Source organism: Strix aluco, chromosome 3 (assembly GCF_031877795.1).
Source record: "Strix aluco isolate bStrAlu1 chromosome 3, bStrAlu1.hap1, whole genome shotgun sequence".
In the NCBI taxonomy this organism is placed as follows: Eukaryota; Metazoa; Chordata; class Aves; order Strigiformes; family Strigidae; genus Strix; species Strix aluco.
In genome coordinates, this window is record NC_133933.1 from 56440063 (window position 1) to 56460538 (window position 20476).

The 20476-nt window shown below is 39.1% G+C and overlaps 1 protein-coding gene across 1 annotated transcript in view; it reads right to left on the minus strand.

Moving 5' to 3' along the window:
- MAP3K4 (mitogen-activated protein kinase kinase kinase 4) overlaps nt 1–20173 on the minus strand; it is a 124286-nt gene extending 104113 nt beyond the window's left edge. Inside the window, exon 1 of the mRNA XM_074818645.1 lies at nt 20154–20173. The gene's annotated coding sequence lies outside the window, so the exon portion shown is untranslated. The remainder of the gene's footprint in view (nt 1–20153) is intronic.
- Nucleotides 20174–20476: the final 303 nt, after the last annotated feature.

The following is a 20476-nucleotide window of genomic DNA, read 5'->3' on the forward strand; positions in this document are numbered from 1 at the left end:
TCCATAGGGTGCACCTTATTTTTCTGCTAATTTAATTTCCCTGATATCCAATAATGCCATAAATGCTTGAATATCTAAAATATTTGAGTACATGTGATATATTCTCAGTGAAGAAGAGATAAAATATTAAATGGCAAAATTAGCTAGGGTAAGATATTTGCATTATCAGAGAGCTTGAAAACATAAAGCTGGGCTTCTTGAAACCTGTTCAATAAGATTGAAGTCTTATTCAATGTTCAAACTGAAGTTTGAACTTCAAACTGGAACAGGAAAATGAGACATTGGAAAGTGGCCTAAGACACAGTGACATTTGTTTTGGAGCTTGCGGGTCCATCCTTGTTCCAAGTGCCAGACGACACTAATTCCTGGACATACGGGATGACAGAGAGTTGAGGTCCAAGGTACTAGAAAGTTTCAGAGAAAACTAGGTTATCTGTTTTACCCCTCTCCTACAACAGTGCAACTTTTTCTACATCAGTCCTTTGAGAGGTTTGTCTACTATGTCCTTAAGACATCTTTTCAGTTGATCTATTCCAGAGCTTTCTGGTTATGCCATGGCAGATTGTTCATGTCTGTTTTGACTCTTTCAGACTTAAATTTAAACTTATCCATCATGAGCCTCTTATACACCTGAAAGTTTCTATTGTGTCTACCTACCCACTGCCACAGAACTGCAAGTTTTCTCTTGATGACAAGAACTACCTGTGTCTTGCAGGCTTTCTTCACAGATAATATTTCAAGCTAATTGACCATTCTCAGTGTCCTCTCTCAATCTGTCTTTGGAAATGCTATGCCAAAACTGCACAATTTTGGCACTAAGCCCTCTTTGGCTGTGAACAACTGGAATGCTTGGTCTCTTTTGCACAGACTTGCTATATAGCTATTTTCCAGTCCATTTTGCATAGCTATTTTGTCTGGACAAAATTAAGGTCTTACACTGACCTTTATTCCTAACTGCTGCTACAGTTTGTCAAGATGATACGGAATGCTACTTCCTGTCCTCGAGTGTACCTGAACACAGTCAGGCTTTGGGTCAATGTTAATTATTCCATTATACAACAGACCCATGGAGACTCTAAGTGCTAGAGAGTCTGGTTGGTAAAGAAATTTGACCTCTGAGGTCAAATGCCAGGACTTTTGTGCATTTTGCAGTGTTTTCAGTCCTTCCTTCTTGAAAACTGATTGCATAACACTATACATTGTCAAGCCAAAGGACAACTGAAACTTACATACTGCTTTTTCTCCCTCTGCTCAGCTTTTTTCCCTATCCGTGTTGAGTCTGGCTTTCAGGTGGCACCTCCCTCCCTAGACTAAACCATCTCTTGTCTGTCTGTGGCGCTAGGAACTTCCACAAGTGAAAGTCAGTTTTAATAAGCTGCTGGGACTCCAGGCAGAGCCTGCCTCTAGGGAGACTGTGCACCTCTAGTCTTTGCCAAGTGCTTTCCTATAGTTTTCAGTGCAAACAAACTTCTGTTAGGAGATCATATTAGAGAAATTTAAGTTAGAGAGAATTCACTCTAAATTCTGTGAAATTTCACAGTCTTTTAAATGATAGTTCATCCAGCTCCTTCCCAATTTACATCAGTCCTTGCTTTCATGTTTTTACAAGAGCTGTAAGACTTAAGAACACCCTTCCTTGTTGGAGTAGTATGTAGGAGATAAGCTTTCAACATACACAATATTACAGTGGACTTTGACAATTCTTTATGTGTGATGGCATGGTACAACTCTCCAATTGCAGGGAACTAGATTGAAGGTCCTTTCAGTCCTGTATTCCTTATCTTGTAGGTAACCTTTTCATAGCACAGACAATTGGAGTTGAACATGCAGAGTCCAGGATTCTGCCCAGAGACATTGTCCATGATTTTCAGTAATATTATCTACATCTTTAGTTAAACAAAATGAGGCATAGCAATTTCAGAATAACAGCGTGTTTAATAAGACAAGAGCACCTTCATCTTTCCCAGCACCCAGTACAAACATTTAAATATTATTTTGTAACATCTTAAATTCCAGGTCATGTTTGGATATTAAAAAATGGAGGTTGGAACTGAGGAAATTATTGACTTCATTTACTACATTTGTTTGCTGTTGCACAGCTCCAGTGGGAATCGATAACACTTTATACGCTCACACACGTAGTGTCCAGCCCCAGCTGGCTGGGCCAAAATGGGGATTAGCAAAGCTGTTTTTCTCTTGCATTTCTATGCTCCAGTAAGATTTCTTTGCCTTACGTTTGAATTAGCAAAGTTAAAATCAAATAGTTTCAAGATTAAGTTTACGAAGTCAGGTTGTGATTCTCAGATTTGCTGACCAACTGTCACAGTTACTGCAGGAACATCAGACTCATGGTAGCTGAGGATTGCAGAAAATCAAGCACCTTTATTAAGGTGTCCGACTATCATCTGAAAATGGTGATATGTATATTTAAAGCATAAATTTTAGTAACTTTGTTTCACATTAAAGGCCTATATCATATCAACAGAATCTGTAGCTCTCGTCTTTGAGAAATATATTTTGTAGGGGCTGGCACAGGCATGAAAGTGGGTGCCACGCTCCTAACAAGCTGCTGCAAGATTCTGTATGATTTAGGGATGAGCTTAAGATACAGAACTCAAGTACCACACTTTGAGAAATTAAGCTGCAATCAAGCTGGTGTGAAAATGGCGGGCTAGAAACAGTGCTAGAGAAGCTGCTACATTTGGATACCCTGTTATCCAGGGTCACTTCCCTGGTTATTCCTTTATAATTACTTTTGGGAAAAGGATATAGTCTGGACAAGGATGTCTTTCTGATTTTGTTAGAATTAGACTTTTAAAAGTCTAAAAAAAAAAAAAAAAGCTTTATTTCATTTCAGCTAAAACATCTATTAAATTCCATTGAAATGTGAAACTGGTCCTGTATCTGCTTATTGCCTCTGTTACTGTGAAATATTTCACAATTTAGCAATCCTAATTTTAATCCTTCTTTTCTGAAATCCAAACTTTTAAAAAGCAGCATGAGCAAAGGCACAGAACACTCACTCTTTATGACTACATGTTGATGAGGCTTTCTTATTGCATATAAAAATAGGAGCAAAGTAGGCTTTTAACAGATTAAAATATAGTTTTCAGTTGCCTAGATGTTGCAGGATTTGTTTTTCAAGGAAATATAAGTGGATTTACAAAATGCTAAGCAAAATGGTAAACTTTTAAAAAGATTTATGTTGCTTTTTAGTTTATCTGTAAAAGCTTTGGGCATTTGGCGTAAACATTTCAGTGAACACAGTACACAATCAGCTTCCATTAACATCCGAGATGTTAGTGTGTTTTCATTTAGACAACAGTTAAGCCTATTCTATTGGTGTAGCTGCATTTTTAAGATACAGTAACAAGCACGTCAATACATTTTGCTCAATTCTGTATAATTCAGAAATACCATATAACAAATATATAAAAAAATGATAAAATATATCAGGAATGTGCTGTGTGTACATTGGGTTATTAAGAAAGAGTTATTTTATCTGATCATCCTTATTACTACAGGTAATGCAGTATTGTGTCTCTTAAATACTTTTGATTAAACCAATTTAATTTCTAAGAGACGTGTCTGCAAAGCAAATAGATCAGTTTATTTTTATGGTCGTCCTGATCAATTTTCCTGTGCTATTCCTGTGTTTATAACAGAATGAGCTTCAAACCGTGATGATGCATATTGCTTATGTTTTGAAATCAGTTTTTAAATTTTTATTTTGAAGTCCTTGCCAGACAGTTTAAGCCACATTTTCCTTTTCTTTCTGCTGCTTAGAGATTCAGTTAAGTCCCACTCCCACTTGGGTATGCATCCCACCCAAATTCTCTTCTGTTCAGCCAGAACCAGCTAGAATGCACATTTCTTTATGAGCAAAAATGAATGAGTAGCTGAACTGGAACCATTTTGAAGAACACAAGGAATTTGAGATTAGAGATGGAAAGAGTCACAGATGTCTCACAAATTCATTGCTTTATAATCCTGTAGGGGAGTGTTAGAGAAGTGAAGTATTCTGTGTCACTGTCTACATACTTCAAGGTCCTCCTTGCTATCACATTTGATTAATTCATAACTTCACGTATGTGTATGCTCATGACTCCTCTATGAACAAGGCATTTACAAGATAAGGAACTAACATGCAAGGAAACTACAAGTGAGATATAAAACTGAATAGTACGAAGTCTCAGAGCATTGATTGGGAAAATCCCTCTGCCATGCACTAAGCTAATATTTGTCTTCAGAAGCAATACTCCGTACCGCTGAAGGCTCTGTCTTTGCTCTGCCTTCTTCTGTGTTCCTCATTACCTATTCCAGCAACAGTACCCTGTACCACTCCCAGAAGAATCAGCTTTATTCAGTTTTCCACCATTAATATAAATGAAAGAAATAACATTTCAAAGCAAATGCTACATGGGAAGCTGGAGATAAAGTCACACACTGTCAGAAAACTATAGCAGAACAGCTTGAACAAAATGACCTATTGTTTTTCATATGCTATCCCCTCTCAGTTTCAACAGGGCCTTCCTGTTGAAAACAGGACACCTTTAATGAGTTTCCTTGTATAAGTACTCTGTTAATATCTTTCATTTTCTTTTATTGATAGCGGAATAACATGCATGTTTGTGTAAGACTATGGCTTGAAATTTGATAAATATAACAAGTGCAGAACGTCGGTTAGGTAAGACATATGTAAGATGATACTGATTCATCAGAAGTGTATTTTGTTTCAGTTTATCTTCTAGAGTGCAAGAAAAGAAAGGGGAGGGTTACAGAGGAATAAAAGATGGAACTCAGAAGGGGTTACTATGCCAGAAGTGGGTGGGTAGCACACTCCACACATCAAAGTTTGGTCTTGTCATGTTTGTCTAAATATTATGAATGATGCTTTCGGAACTATCCATTAATAGTGTGCTTTAAGCAATTCTATACCATAGATTATCAAAGACTGTTACTTATTGCTGAGGTTAATTTTTAATGAAAAGTTTCCTCCACATATTGCTCACTCTGACTTTTATCTCATACCAGAAAAATAAGACAGATACGCTTTTAAGACACTGTGTGATTTGTCCCATTTTGATTAAAATGGTATCATATGCTTCCAGGTTTTGTGGCCCTTGTTCAAGCAAAATACTCACTTGAAAAAAAATAACACAATGAAAATTTCATCCTTAACTTAAACGGGGCCAGGATTTTGTTGTTTAGGTAAGAGATAGTACATGAAAAATGAAACTGAAGTAGTATCATTATATTGATGAGCCTTTTAACTGTTAATATGTTATTATATGAGAAGCATGCAAGAAGGTCTATCTGCTCTTCAGGTTGATTCACAGGTGTGACATTTGTGTTACTGGAAACCCTCTGTTGTTTAGTCAGAGTCCTCTCTCTGTATTTTTCAAAGAAAATGTTACAGTTATTTATGTTAACCTCTTTTAATCCATGTAGGTTAGAAACAATAGATATGACAGTAAAAGTCAAATATATCAGCTGCATGAAAATATAGAGTACTGTTGCCGTTTGAGACTAATGAATTTTCTGTAGACTGTGGACATGAGGCTGGTGGTTCTTTGGGGCATTCCAGTGGAGATAGAGAGACTTTTTATGGCAGCTTATTTTACAGAAAAATATTCAGGCAGAGACATCAGATCTACAAGAGGAGTATCCATTTTCTTGGCTTTCGGGTTGCATGAACTGAGCCACAAACAGAAAAAATCACTTCTTCTATAATGGTATTTTTCATTCTATTACAGATTTACACATGAAATTTTCACACATGTGGGGTTTGAAGAAAACTACTGCAGGAATCCTGATGGGAATGAAAACAGACCATGAAGTTTCACAACTGATCCTGCTACCGGATTAGACTATGTAGCATCCCAGAGTGTAAAGGACAGAGTATGTATGTTTCTTCCTTCTATTTTCCTGACTATGTTCTCTACCATGATTTTTATTTTCTTTTGAAAGATATGTTTAACTATGAGAGAATATTCAGATTATTCTGTGTTTCTTTTGAATCAGGGGTTTGCTTTACATGTAAATTTAGTGCATTTTTATTGATAAGGCTGAATTTGTTCATATGGACTTCTGGCATAAACCAGCCACTTGATAACGTCATAGAATCACAGAATCACAGAATGGTTTGGGTTGGAAGGGACCTTAAAGATCATCTAGTTGCATCCCCACTGCCATGGGCAGGGACACCTTCCACTAGACCAGGTTGCTCAAAGCCCCATCCAGCCTGGCCTTGAACACTTCCAGGGAGGGGGCAGCCACCACTTCTCTGGGCAACCTGTTCCAGTGCCTCATCACCCTGACAGTAAAGAATTTCTTCCTTCGATCTAGTATAAATCTACCCTCTTTCAGTTTAAAACCATCTATCACTAGACTCCCTGATAAAGAGTCCCTCCCCATCTTTCCTGTAGCCCACTTTAAGTACTGGAAAGCCACTATAAAACTCCCCGGAGCTTTCTCTTTTCCAGACTGAACAACTCTAACTCTCTCAGCCTGTCCTCATAGGGCAGGTGCTCCAGCCCCCTGATCATCTTCGTGGCCCTTCTCTGGACCTGCTTGAGCAAGTTTATGTCCTTCTTATGTTGGGGGCCCCAGAGCTGGACACAGGACTCCAGGTGGGGTCTCATGGGAGCAGAGTAGAGGGGGAGAATCCCCTCCCTCGACCTGCTGGCCACACTTCTCTTGATGCAGCCCAGGATACGGTTGGCTTTCTGGGCTGCAAGTGCACATTGCTGGCTCATAGTCAGTTTTCCATCCACTGATAACCCCAAGTCCTTCTCCGCAGGGCTACTCTCAATCCACTCATCACCCAGCCTGTATCTGTGCTTGGGATTGCCCCAACCCATGTGCAGGACCTTGCAGTTGGCCTTCTTGAACTTCATGAGGTTTGCACAGGCCCACCTCTCAAGCCTGTCAAGATCCCTCTGGAAGGCATCCCTTCCCTCCAGCGTGTCAACCGCACCACACAGCTTGGTGTCATTGGCAAACTTGCTGAGGGTGCACTCAGTCCCACTGTCCTTGTCACCAACAAAGATGTTAAACAGCCCGGCCCCAACACCAACCTCTGAGGAACGCCACTCATGACTGCTCTCCACCTGGACATCGAGCTTTTGAGTGCAACTCTTTGAGTGCAACCATCCAGCCAGTTCCTTACCCAGCACATGGTCCATTCATCAAATCCATGTCTCTCCAATTTAGAGACAAGAACGTTGTGTGGGACAGTGTCAAAAGCTTTGCAGAAGTCCAGGTAGATGACAACAGTTGCTCTTCCCTTATCCACCAGTGCTGTAACCCTGTTGTAGAATGCCACCAAATTTGTCAGGCACAATTTGTCATGGTCCTTAGTGAAGCCATGTTGGTTGTCACCAGTCACCTCCTTATTTTCCATGTGTCCTTGCATAGTTTCCAGGAGGATCCACTTCATGATCTTGTTGGGCACAGAGGTGAGACTGACTGGACTGTAGTTTCCTGGGGCTTCTTTATTTCCCTCTTTACAAATTGGCGTTATGTTTCCCCTTTTCCAATCAGTGGGAACTTCGCCAGTCTGCCACGATGGATGATGGATAGTGCCTTAGCAACTTCAGCTTCCAGTTCCCCCAGGAACTGTAGATGCATCTCGTCAGGTCCCATGAACTTGTGCCTCTTCAGGTTCCTTACATGGTCTCAAACCCAATCTTCTCCTACAGTGGGCAGTTCTTCTTTCTCCCAGTCCCCGCCCCTACCTTCCGCGTCTTGGGCAGTGTGGCTGGAGCCCTTGACGGTGAAGACTGAGGCAAAAAATTGTTGAGTACCTCAGCCTTCTCCACATCCTGGGTAACCAGGTCTCCTATCTCCTTCTGGAGAGGGCCCACATTTTTCCTAGTCTTCCTTTTATCACTGATGTACCTATAGAAGCTTTTCTTGTTGCCCTTGAAGTCCCTGGCCAGATTTAATTCTGTCAGGGATTTGATCTTCCTAACCTGATCCCTGACTGCTCAGACAGTTTCTCTGTATTCCTCCCAGGCTACCTGTCCTTGCTTCCACCCTCTGTAGGCTTCCTTTCTGTGTTTGTGTTTATCCAAGGTCTCCTTGTTCGTCCTGGCATTTTTGCATGACTTCCTCTTTGTCGGGATGCATTGTTCCTGAGCTTGGAGGAGGTGATTCTTGAATAATAACCAGCTTTCTTGGGCCCTTCTTCCCTCCAGAGCTTTATCCCATGCTACTCCGCCAAGCAGATCCTTCAGGAGGCCAAAGTCTGCTCTCCTGAAGTCCAGGGTTGTGAGCTTGCTGTGCACCCTCCTCACTGCCCTAAGGATCTTGAACTCCACCATTTCATGGTCACTGCAGCCAAGGCTGTCATTGAGCTTCACATTCACCACCAGCCCCTCCTTGTTGGTGAGAACAAGGTTCATCAGAGCACCTCTCCTTGTTGGCTCCTCTATCACTTGGAGAAGGAAGTTATCATCAACACATTCTAGGAACCTCATAGATTGCTTATGCACTGCAAAAGTCCAAATACTGTGCGTAGAAGAATGGACTTCGGTTTGGCTTCTCCTTTGTGTAGTGTTCTTCTACTTCTCTGTACCCTTCAGTGCTTCTCCTTATACCTTATTCTTGTCTCTCACCCTCCCTTTTCCCTGCTCTCTCCCACTTTGCTCTTCCAGATGACTTTTCTTATTTTTCTTTCCAGTACTGCTGCTCATTCAACCTAGCAATGCTACACTCTTGAACCTTGTGGAGTGGGATCGTGTTCAGCTTAGTCACGTTTCTGCCTGATTGCTGTTAAAAGGAAGTGCAGAACAGGCTTCAGAAGTCCAATTATGTTTGAAAATGTATTATCAAGGTAAAATCCTCCCCACAAAAGTCAGATTATGTCTCCCCATAACTGGTCCAGAGTAAAAGGCAGCTGAGACTGGTCAGCATTTTGAATATGAGCCAGTCTTAGTGGACTAGTCAGCTGCCAGTACGCATACCATAGAGTAGGCATATTGTACTGCAAGTATAAAGAAGACTACTTAAAGCATCAAAAACTAATCATATAAAGGCCAGCTAAAGAACAGTTTATTACAGGGTTTGTTGATCACTTTCAAAACAGTAGTTTATTGAAATAATGTCTCTATTGTGAATGAACAGAAACATGGGATGATGTTTTATCTGTGATGTTGACTCTCCAGTAAATAAAACTAATATTAAACAAGTAGGAAAACACTTGATACCTTCATATAACAGCTGGTTTCAGATTTCCAGAATGCTGTTATTTTCACTCTGTATTTCTATTTCAGATATAAATTATTGTAGGAACCCAGATGGTAAGAAGAGGGTCTGGTGCTATACCTCCAACACTACGATGTGATGGTGGTATTCCTCAGAGTCCAGAGACATCATCAAAACACCCTGAGAAAATGGGAGGGATAGAGCTATGCCAGGGATTCTCAAGCTTTCCTTCACCACAGACCTTCTTTAAATACCTTCTGTGGCTACAGACCACCAAGGCTTAATTCAAGATTTAAAGCACTAGCCTGCATCAAATATTTATTTCAATTTTCTCATGAAGGGTCTTCAAATTTGGAGAGAAGGGGAAATAAATTAATCTGTTAATGCACACACTCTTATTATAATATATTTATTGCAATGATTCCATATGAATTTAAAATAATAGCATCAACACTCTTCTTGCTCAAATGGCCCATTTTATGGTATTTTAACATCCTAATTCTGAATTTGATGCCAATTTTCACATTAAAATTTGATGAAAAGTTTTTACGATTCTTCTCACCTTCCCCCTTGTTTGTCTGTGTTCAGTCACCATATATTTTTGTTGACGTGTCCAGGGCCACCACTTGGAGGAACAGACTTCAGTCCCATTGTAGCCCTAAAGAGGGCCGTTGGGTTAAGAAAACGTCTTTAAGAGAAAAAGCGCTTAGTTAAAGTGGATCCCACCATACTAGCACCAAATATGCTAATGCATCAGAGCAGGTGGGGGGGGAGGGGGGCTTGAGTATGAGAGGAGCATTGAGGGGAGGGGGCTGTGGGAAAAGGAGGTGCAGTGCTTGCTGCGGGCCAGACCAAATGTTTCCAGGCTGGATGTTCCCCAGCCCTGCTTTAAGCCTTCACAGACCCCCTGTGAGGACATCGCGGCCCCCCAGGGGTCTGCGGAAGACAGGTTGAGAACCACTGAGCTATGCTACAGAAACACAGAATACAATGGAAGTGGTCATTTGTGTGTAAAAATCTCTACCAAAACTCTGCTCAGTACCATTGATTGTTTATTGATCTTGTGTTCATGCTGCAAAGCTTTTTCAGTCATGGGTAGAAAGTAGGGCCTTTTGTTCACAGGGGAACTGCTACTGAACGTTTTAAGTCTGCTGATCAACAGATTAGAGCATTCTAGTTTTCCTTTTATATGTAAGTAAATATAAGAACATATCAGAAACAAACACAACTAAAGATGTGTGGTAAAAATCAAAATACTGGGCACTGCATCTCATTTCATGTATTGACAGGGTAGGAGGATAGTGAAAATAAGGATGAAAGAAAAAAGTAAATAAAAGGATAGCAATACATTTCTTTAAAACCTGAACATTAATCTCCTAAATCTAACTCATGAAAAATTACATTTGAAGATATTTTAGAGCTGTATGTGAAGGTTTTGCTTCCCTAATACAAACAAATGCACGGTGCAGAAGTGAAATTGAAATGCAAGTGCTCTTACAAAGTACCATCTGTTGCATGAAGTCATTCCAGACACCCTTACAAATGCCTTCTGCTTTATTCCCAAACATTCGTGTGACTGCTTACTAATCTGTCTGATTTTTCTAACTCACTTTTACCTATTTCCTGAAGGTTGAGAGATTTTTTTTTTTTTTTAATTTTAAACACATAAATTAAATTAAGGGATGGATTTCTGCTGTTCATTACAGATGCTGATATGTCAATGCAGTCTTCAAGTCCAGAGGAGTGCTATTGAGAGAGAGAGGCTTAGATTACCATGGAACAGTTTCTTTTACTATCACAGAAAAGAAATGCCAAGCCTGGAGCTTGGTGATGCCACATCGTCACAACAGAACAGCAAGGGATTTCCCGAATGTGTATGTTTATTTTGCATTTTTTGTGTTATGTTAGCCCGTTGCTTTTGCTTTCCACACAGTTGCCTTACAGTACTTAAAAGTAGAAGGAAATGTGCTTGATAAAAAAAAAAAAAATCATGTGTTCAAACATTAAAAATGGCCCTTTAGTAATTTTTTCAAAAAAGTCAAATTGTGGACTAAATGTAAATGAAGAGGGTCCCTTTAAATTGCCCTTGAAAAATTTAAGAGTTGTCATTACTCTTCAAGAACATATTGAAGAACAGCCATTCAGACATATGGCAAAATAGCTGTCTGCTTTCCAAAACTGTCTTTTTATAAATATTTGAGAGAGCTGCCATAGCCTTTAATCTGGTTTAGAGAGTAATAGATGGAAGAATTGAACAGCTTGACATTTATCAGTGGCCTGGACTGCATTTTATATGGCAAAGCAATCACAGTGGCTAGCAAGCCTACCCTTAGTTGTAAACTGGAATGGAAATGATAAGACTAATATAATTAATTTAACTGACTCCTGTCCTTTGCTCATCTGTCATTTTCCCCCAAATCCTTCCAGTGTATTGTTACTTCTTCCCACATAAATCTCTGTTCAAATCTGCCAACAGCTCATCTCTTATTTTTTGTTCCTTCCCAAATCACACTTTTTTGATCAACGTTTTTTTTCGTGTGTGAAATGTTTCTGTTTGTGAAACTGTTGGAGATTTTGTTACTGTGCTGATTCAAGACAGAGAAATTAATTGAGCTCTTTAAAATTCTTGGGGAGAAGAAGACCATTCCCCTCACTGTCCCATCCAGCCTTCACTGTGCAAACACTTATGTGGGAAAATGCTCACTGAATTCAGTGGAACTACTGCTAGATAGGAATCCCTACTCAAATTCACATGCATATGTGTTCATGAGTTCTTGGATCTAAAAATGATAAGGGACTCATCTATTGTTTTCTCAATTTCTGACAATGAAAAAAATGATCTTTTTAATTTTATGGTAAGCTCCTACTTATGAAGATATGTTCAGTTCAAATGTGAATTAAAAAAAAAATGATATTTTCTGCAGTTGCGTATGTGTTCTAATGAACGCCAGTAAAGAGGAATACTATGTCATCAGGCATTACTCATGCAGTCAGAACATTTGTACAGCCTGCATTCAAGACTCTACAAACATAGCTAGGTTTTATCAGAAATTAAATGGACAGTTACACTGCTTTCTGGGAAAGTCCCTAGACCCTGTCAGCCCCCAAACTATGTCTTGTCACTGTGTGAGACCATGCTAGCCAGCATGGGCCAGAGCTATGCCAGGGAATGTGCTAACAATTGAACCACTTGCACCATCATGGGATTGTGTGCAAGACCAGGCTCTGGTCATGTTTAGTTTACTAGTATAGACGTAGTCTTTGTGCCCTCTTCAGCAGGCAATGGACATTCTGATACTGAAATCTTTACCAGTCAGGCTGGAAGGACTAGGATCACTGCAAGAACATTCCAGCATTGAAGAGTGGGGGCAATGAAAAGACTATATGTATTTACCCAGAGAGTTAGTAGTACATCCAGCTCTGGGCATGGACACAGATCACCCTCTGAAATGGGTTATAGATGTAATTGCTGAGGAGAAGACAGTCTTTTGTGTGTACTTCTGAGTCAGCATCATCCTGGCACCGTGGCAGTTCTCACTAAAGGTCTGGCAAGAGTGGCAGCTGACTTAGGACTGGGGAGTGCGCCAGGGCAAGGGAGATGTCACAAGGCACAACCACAGCTTAATAAAATGAAGGCAAACCCAGAGACAAATGGAAACCCTTGCCCTTCCTCAAGTTCACAGGAGCAAAACTCTCAATGAAGGGAAAGGGGAAGAGGAGGTAAAATTTCCTGGAAAAGGACAATGCAGCTAACAAAACATTCTCTTTGAGTACTGCAGTGGAAGAAAGTTCTGAAACTTAGTCTTTGTTATGCACATGTATTTATGTGTGTAATTATTTATGATTGTCCACCTAGACAATACATTGCGCTACTGAAAAGTGTGAGGGTATACAGACTGTGCTATGGTCATTGTTGCCCTTTGGAGGATGCATCCCCCTGCCTATCAAACGCACTCATCTTCGGCACTTGTCTCAGACTCTGACAGAACTTGCAGGAAGTGGATTTGACTGTAATGTGGGTAGATGGTGAGATAGCAAATGCACTAAAAATAATTTAGCAAAGATCTAGGTCCAATTTCCAGCTAATATAGTGAACTGAGATTAAATTCAAAGTTTCAAACATATTCCTAACCTAATACTATTTTCATAATATAAACAGCCAGTATGCTTCCCTTGCAATGAAATCCTCTGTCCTTCAACTCTGTAGCATGAAATTCTTCATCCTAACCCACTGACTATACCTGTCTTTTTCTATCCTTATTGTAAGCCTGTAGAAAATACATTGCTCTTAGAAGATTATTTTTCTAGTTCTTTGGTCCTGTCAATATGTTCACCAATTTTCTGTATTATTGTTTATTACTGTATTTCAAGTTTCAGCTTGATTCTCTAAACAAATCAAAATTCTTTGTTAGTTTTTGTGGTTCAGTTCTTAGATTATTATTCAGGTGATATATGCTCTATCCTCCATCTAAAATGTAAGAGCTGAAAGGTACACACTGTGCCTTGTCCTTCCTTTTCTAGCACTCAAACTACATGACTACATACCACACTATGTCATTCTTTTTTTCTGTTAACTGATCAGGAAGACAGGCTGCAGAAAAGGACCACCCCATTACAGCTTCTGACTCCTAAATGATGTAAAAGATCTTTCCAAAAACTAATTAGCCATTGCTAATCAAAAATAACCCCAGAGACATGATGAGGACTCAGTAGCCAGCATCCCTTGTGCTCCACCAGTGATCCTGGGCAGACCACTTGGACGCATAGAAGTCCAGCACCAAGAGATGCTTGAGTGCATACGGGTGTAGGAGTGTGAGCAAATAAACTTTACGAGAGAATGAGTTTGAATGGGTAAAATCAACTCCTTTAGATATTTGGTAAAAAAAATCACCTTTGCCTTCCATGAGTTTTGCTACATTGATCTCCTGCAGGGCAGATTACAATGCAGTGCAACAATAGCTACAGATAAGCTCATGTCAGCACCTGAGCTGCTGCAGAGGACTCACTAACTCCTGTTGAGCACCACACTAGTGCTGCTACACCACCTCAGGAGAGGAGCCAGTATCTTCTGCGGATTTCAGTAACCATGAAACATAATACGTGAACATACTATCTCAGACAAGCTCAGGAGTGTCTGTGCCAGATGCTGTTAAGGGTAATTACTTTAACTGCTGTATCTTGTTGATGTGGCTACCCTGCTTTTTACTCCAGAGCAGAGTTCAAAGCTCTCTTGGGTGAATCACATACCTGGTGGAGACAGGTAGAGGGAGGACAGGGACGACTGAAAGTGAAGAAAAGCAGTCTGACTTATTACATGCTGTTTACAGAAATAACCCCTCACATTGTTTTATAAAAAACATGAAAATTAATGAAATGAAATGAAGAATGAAATTACATGAAATAAAAGGCCAGTCATAGCTCCTGGCTGCCTCTAGAGCTTTTATGCCTTTATAGCATACAGATTTATGACAATTGTGTAATAGATAGGGAGAAGTCTTCCCTAGACAAAGTTCAGGTTATGCTATTTATTTGCCCGTGTATATCTGAGGTGACATGTTTGCTCCACTTCTGTGCCTCCTTTTTGCACATTGCTTATTACTGATGTACTATCACTAGCATATTTACATTCTTTCTTCTTCAGGGAGACAGTGGAGAACTTTTAGTTTGTCTTGTCCAAGACAGTTTTGTCTAATATGGACTCACCTCTTGGAGTCCTGGTTGTGCCCTGCCTAAGAAACTTTCTGTCTTTGTCACTGTTTCTAGTTACAGTTCTTGGATTAAGAATGTGATGGGAGCCAGCTGATCCTGGGAAGCGACTGCCCTCTCCTGGAAAGCAGTATACGTATTTGAAATATGAGATTCAAAGTGCTACATTAAAATTATATTAAAGAATAAAAATTAAATATAATCCATTATAAGTTACCATAAACTAATAAGTAGCCAAACTGATGGCTCTTTCCACTCTTTCAGTATGCTGTGTATTTCAGTGCATTCTACAATAAAAACAGGTGAAGCACCCATTCCAAACATCCTGTTCTCCATGTAGCTGAATCTCATATCTATTTCTAGCTGTCCTAGAGGTTCTATTGTTCTAGGTCTTTTGTGCTCTCAACATTTTCACTGACCTCCTGCATTATTAGTGTCCATACTTCCAGTTTTCTCTCAGGGGCTCCCATATGTCATGAAGATATCAGGCTGAATTGTGGGAGACAGAGATTCCCCATAGGCAGGCTTTGGACTGTGAATACATTTCAGACAGCAGTATGTGGCTCTGGAATTTACCCAACAGCCATCATGGCCATTGCCAAACACGAGGATTATCTTCTCCTCCAGATGCTATGCAGGCAGAAGAGAAGAGTCAGCAAAGAACCCTTCTGTTTTAGAGGTTGACAATTCGCATTAGGCAGGATTTTTGCAGGGTCTGGTTTGGTGGAAATGGAAGAGATTTTTTCTTCATTTTTCTGTATGACAAATTCAGAACTGTTACTGAGTCTCAGCACTGGAGTACACATGGTGCAGCAACATATCAAACTGGACAGATTGATAGAAGTCTTCAGAGCTCTTCAGCACTGTTGTTGACAACTGATTACAGTGCAAAGTAAAAATGACATCAGATCTTTAGTACCCACTTTGTCTTAGTGTGTAAACATCATAGGTAGGATTTAACTGCCCAAAAGTAGATGGCTAGGGTCTTTTAGAAATCTTCAGGTTCTTGAGACATGTGGATGGGCTGGCAGAAATGTTACAGGATATGAAGGAGATCCAGTCCTTTCTGAAGTGGCAGCTGAGTCCCCAGAGGATTCCCTAGGGAGTCTAAAATGCTATTAGATGCTTTGCTTAAACAAGTCCCAGCCTAGCTGTAATTCTTCTGCCCTGTTTAGAAAGAATTTATATCACAGTGAGGCTAATAAAGGTTTTTCCTGTTAGCTATTAAGATATATAAATATGTTTTTCTTTTCCATGATAATTTAAGACATGCAACAGAGGAAAAGAAAACAAAAAATCTCTAATTCATTCGCGTCTTTGCTATGCCTTATAATGCTATACTAAAGAACCATCAGATCTCAGTGTAGCTTATATTTTATATAGTATATTTTAATGTTTTGTTTTGCACTGACACATTCATTCTTCAGTAGCCCATTCCATCATGGACATCCCTGCATGCAAACAATACCATTTCTCCCAGAATATGTCATAAATAGCATTGCTTTTCTTTCTGACAATACAATGAAGTGCCATCTTCAAGAAGAAGACTGACAAGCTGTCTAGAAATGTCAATACACCCAAAAAATCATCTGCATTTATAGCCCCAGGAATAATTTTCACCCTGTGTTTAAATTACAACCACCCTGGACTAGATTCAAATATCCATTGCACAAGACTTTCATCATCCTGCTCTTCTCTATGGAAAGCACAGAATAGATAGAAATCATTTTTAAGGACTTCAAACTGTTTGAGCTGTGAATTTTGCTGCCTGTGGTTTGGTCACATTAATTTACTTTTTTAAAAAATGCATGCTTTGTTCATTTTCCTGAAGAGTCAACACAGATGTCAAAGGCGAGCCTCACTCTTATTTTTTCTCTTCAGCATCTGTTTTGTAAATTCCAGTGACTAAATCTCTATTGCTTACAACGACATGCATGACAGGAAGAGCACTGTTTTCACCCCAGCCCTAAAGCCAGTTTGGCTGTATGATATTGTCAGTTAAAATGTTGCTGTCTTTTATCCCACATCCTCACTTGCTACTTTTGCTGGTTCGGTAGAGCTGAGAAAGCTTTTGAGCAATACTCCAGTTGTTTCCCACATTGAATATTCTACACAGATGAAAAAGAGCAATTGAATAGCTATTCCCTAAAAATATGTGTAGAAGTTATTCTTTTTATTATAATAAATGTACACTTGTACAGTAAAAAGAGAATAATGGCATAGGACATGTATTAGTGTTGAGTAAGTTTTCTAACAAAATAAACCCCTGACAGTTGTTACCATGCCCATTATCTTGGCAAAAGCTAAGCAGATGATATATATTGGAGAGAATATTACCACGACAGTTAATTTTCTGACTAAACAACCAAACTTGCAGTTTCTATTGTTAGTATCCACTGTATACATATATTTATATGCAATATGCATTAGTACATATACCCAGTAGACTCTGGTTGTCTTATTTGATTGGATAATACTGTACTTTCATCACTCACATTATTAGAAGAGTCCAACAATGGTCCAACATGAATTTTGCAAGTGTCTTGACTTCATTGGCTCATAAAGACACAAGGCGAAAACATCTCTATTACTTGATTTACAAAGCTTTCAAACCCAATGCATTAAGATATTACAAAATTAATTGTCTGTATCAGTCCCCTAAAAATATCACCCTCTTTCTTCTTAATCACCATGCACTTCCTATCTATGGTTTCACTTGTGCTGTGCTTAAGAATCTTACATGTATGTAATAGAAAGTGATAAAACTTTTAACTAGATCTTTCAAAAACACAATCAACCCTTTCTGTGTTGATTCTATCTGCCACTTTTGCTCGAAGATTTAATTTGAGTAACAAAGACTAGCAGTGTGTAGATATTTTTCCTTTTTTCTTATATGAAAATTCTGTAAAATGGAGAGACAGAGAGAGAGGAAAACATGCAACTCAAATAAACAAAAATTACTTTGAAAACCAGAATAATTTGACAAAGGATTATTTACTTATCCAGGCAGTTTTTAGCATCAGTTTACATAATTCAGTAGAGAACTAGATTGGTTTAAGATTACTAATCCGATTTGGTTTTATGTTAATTTTTTCATTCTATTTTGCCTTTAGGGACATTGCACTATATTATAATAGCCTACACATTTCTCTATTATATACTGGTTTAGAAGGCAAAGGCTGCATATCTCTATAGTTTTTCATCTTCTGTAGGAGGCAGAAATATTTGACATGTCAGGTGTTATATTAAGGATTTTATGCCTGCCTCATAACCTCTTTCTCCATGGTAAGGGTAAGAATACTATAACATCAGTAACCAGTTTTATTAATTATTTCAGTGAGTTGCTGTATTGTCAATTGCCTGTGAATTAAGTTTTCTGGTTTATCATGGTTCTAAATGTGAAATATGCAAATATTTTGATAAAGATTTTAAAACATTGCTGGTGGCTTTTAATATAGTTAAACATAACACACACACCCCTCCCCCCATTACTGTACTGATTTCTTTATAGCAGTTGTTGTATGTAAGTCACAAAATTGCTCAAAATACTGTTCTGCTCTTAAACAGAAATTGTCTAGCATTAGCCTCTTTCAACCAGACGTTTGGATTAAATCCAGTCAGCAGTTTTGTGTTCTGTGGATGAGATCACTTCCATTAGGGAGAAAGTAAAAATCTGTTACAAATTCCATTTTTCTTAGAAAATGAATGAAAAAAAAAAAGTAAACCAATACTGAAATACTTCTAGATGATGTGTAATTCCAGGATCATAGCAACAGTGTTGGTCTGTGTATATTTATTATAAAATGGAATTGGTTAGCTAGATCAAATTTTATTATTCTGAGTAAGCTTATACAATAAGACTTGCTTCAAAGTAAATAATATGCTCTTACAGTGTGTGTGAACCAAACTGCTTTCACTCTCCTCTGTGTATCTCTTGATTCTCCTGCTACCAACTTTATTGGCCCAGCCTACCACCTTTATCAGCCCATGGCATGGACTGGAAAAAAATAGATGAACTTTTAGGTACAAAGAAGGGCTTGTGTACACAAAAACATGTCTAATTTTTCCAACAGGATTAGTTGATCTAACAGAAAATACTAACTCCACCTATAAATCTCAGCTTGCCCATGTCCTAGACCCACCATCACAGCAAAAACAAGCAAACAAAAAGCCTTGTCCACCTTTATTTGCATGGAGTGGAACTCTGTTCCAAAGGATTTTCAGTCCACAGAATTATTTCCACCTCTTTAGAAGATAACTGAACTGATAGACTTTTCCACCTTAATTGTTCTGATGTAGTTAAACAGGCAAAAATAACCCAAAGTAGACGTTGTTATGAAAGAGTTCATACTAATGCAAATTATGGCTGTGCCCTGCCCAGTATAAGCAGCACTTCTATGTACATTTTTTACTCCTATATCCGTATCTTTATGAGGGTTTTTATTGATGTGGCTTTAGTAGCTAAGCTTTCTAAAGGAGATCTAGCCATAGCTTACCTGTGGCTTTATGCTTAAGATGCACATAGATAAATTGCTATTCTGACCACTAAAACTAGGTCCCCTAAAAGTGGATGAAAAAAGCCTGGTCTTTGCTCAGTGTGAGGAATGATTTGTTGTACAAGCCATACAGCTGAGTTGTTGAATTTTAAAGAGTTTTCCCATCCAGCTGCGTGCTCTATTTGCCAAACATATTATCATAGCAATACCAAATATCCATGACTGTGAAAAAAAGCCTGGATGCTTCTTTAGTAGTAACCCTCTTTTCCTGTCTTTTTAGCAGTAGGTAAGGTCATTGAAAGAAAAGACATTTTTCAAACATAAATAATAGTTTATCTCCCTGTGTAAAAGGTGATTAAAACTAATATGCTTTCTGGAAGGATTCCCAAGTTGGACAGCTAAATCCATTTCTAGCTCACTAGATCAAGTGGGCTTGTTTTGCTTTGTCAATGTGAACTTCAGGTGCAAAATAAGAATTGCATTTGTACAATGTCTCTGAACATCAAGGCCTCTTTCCCAGGGTACCTAAATATGCATTTAATGTGTAAATGTAGGGCTAAACCTTAAAAAAACATTTGCAAGCCCCCAAATCTGCAAGTTTTGCAGATGATTAAGGGCTCACACTGTAGATCTCCTGCTTTCTCTATCATTGCCTGAGTGCTCTGTCACTGCATTTGTTCCCACATGTGGAGGCATGATTGTGAGGGAAGAGAAAAGGGATATTTTCTGCAACTGTCCTACCTTTAGGTATACAGGTGTCTCCTCCTTCTCACCGCAGGCAGCCAATTTAGATCCTTTTTTATACAAATACCTCCTCCTACCATCTCTAGCCAAGAAGCAGCAGAGGTAAAGATTGTATTGTTTCAGTGTCCTCCAGGAAAAAAGCATAATGTCTTCAGAAAGAAATCTGCATAACGTGACAGTGTGAAACTCCAGAAGCAGGGGAAAGGCCAGAGGAGAACCTGGGTGACAGCTGCATGGAGGACAGAGGATCACAGTGCTGGGAATCTGTTTGCTATCTCACCAGGGAAGAACGTGTCGCGACCTCACATAAGAAAAAGGAG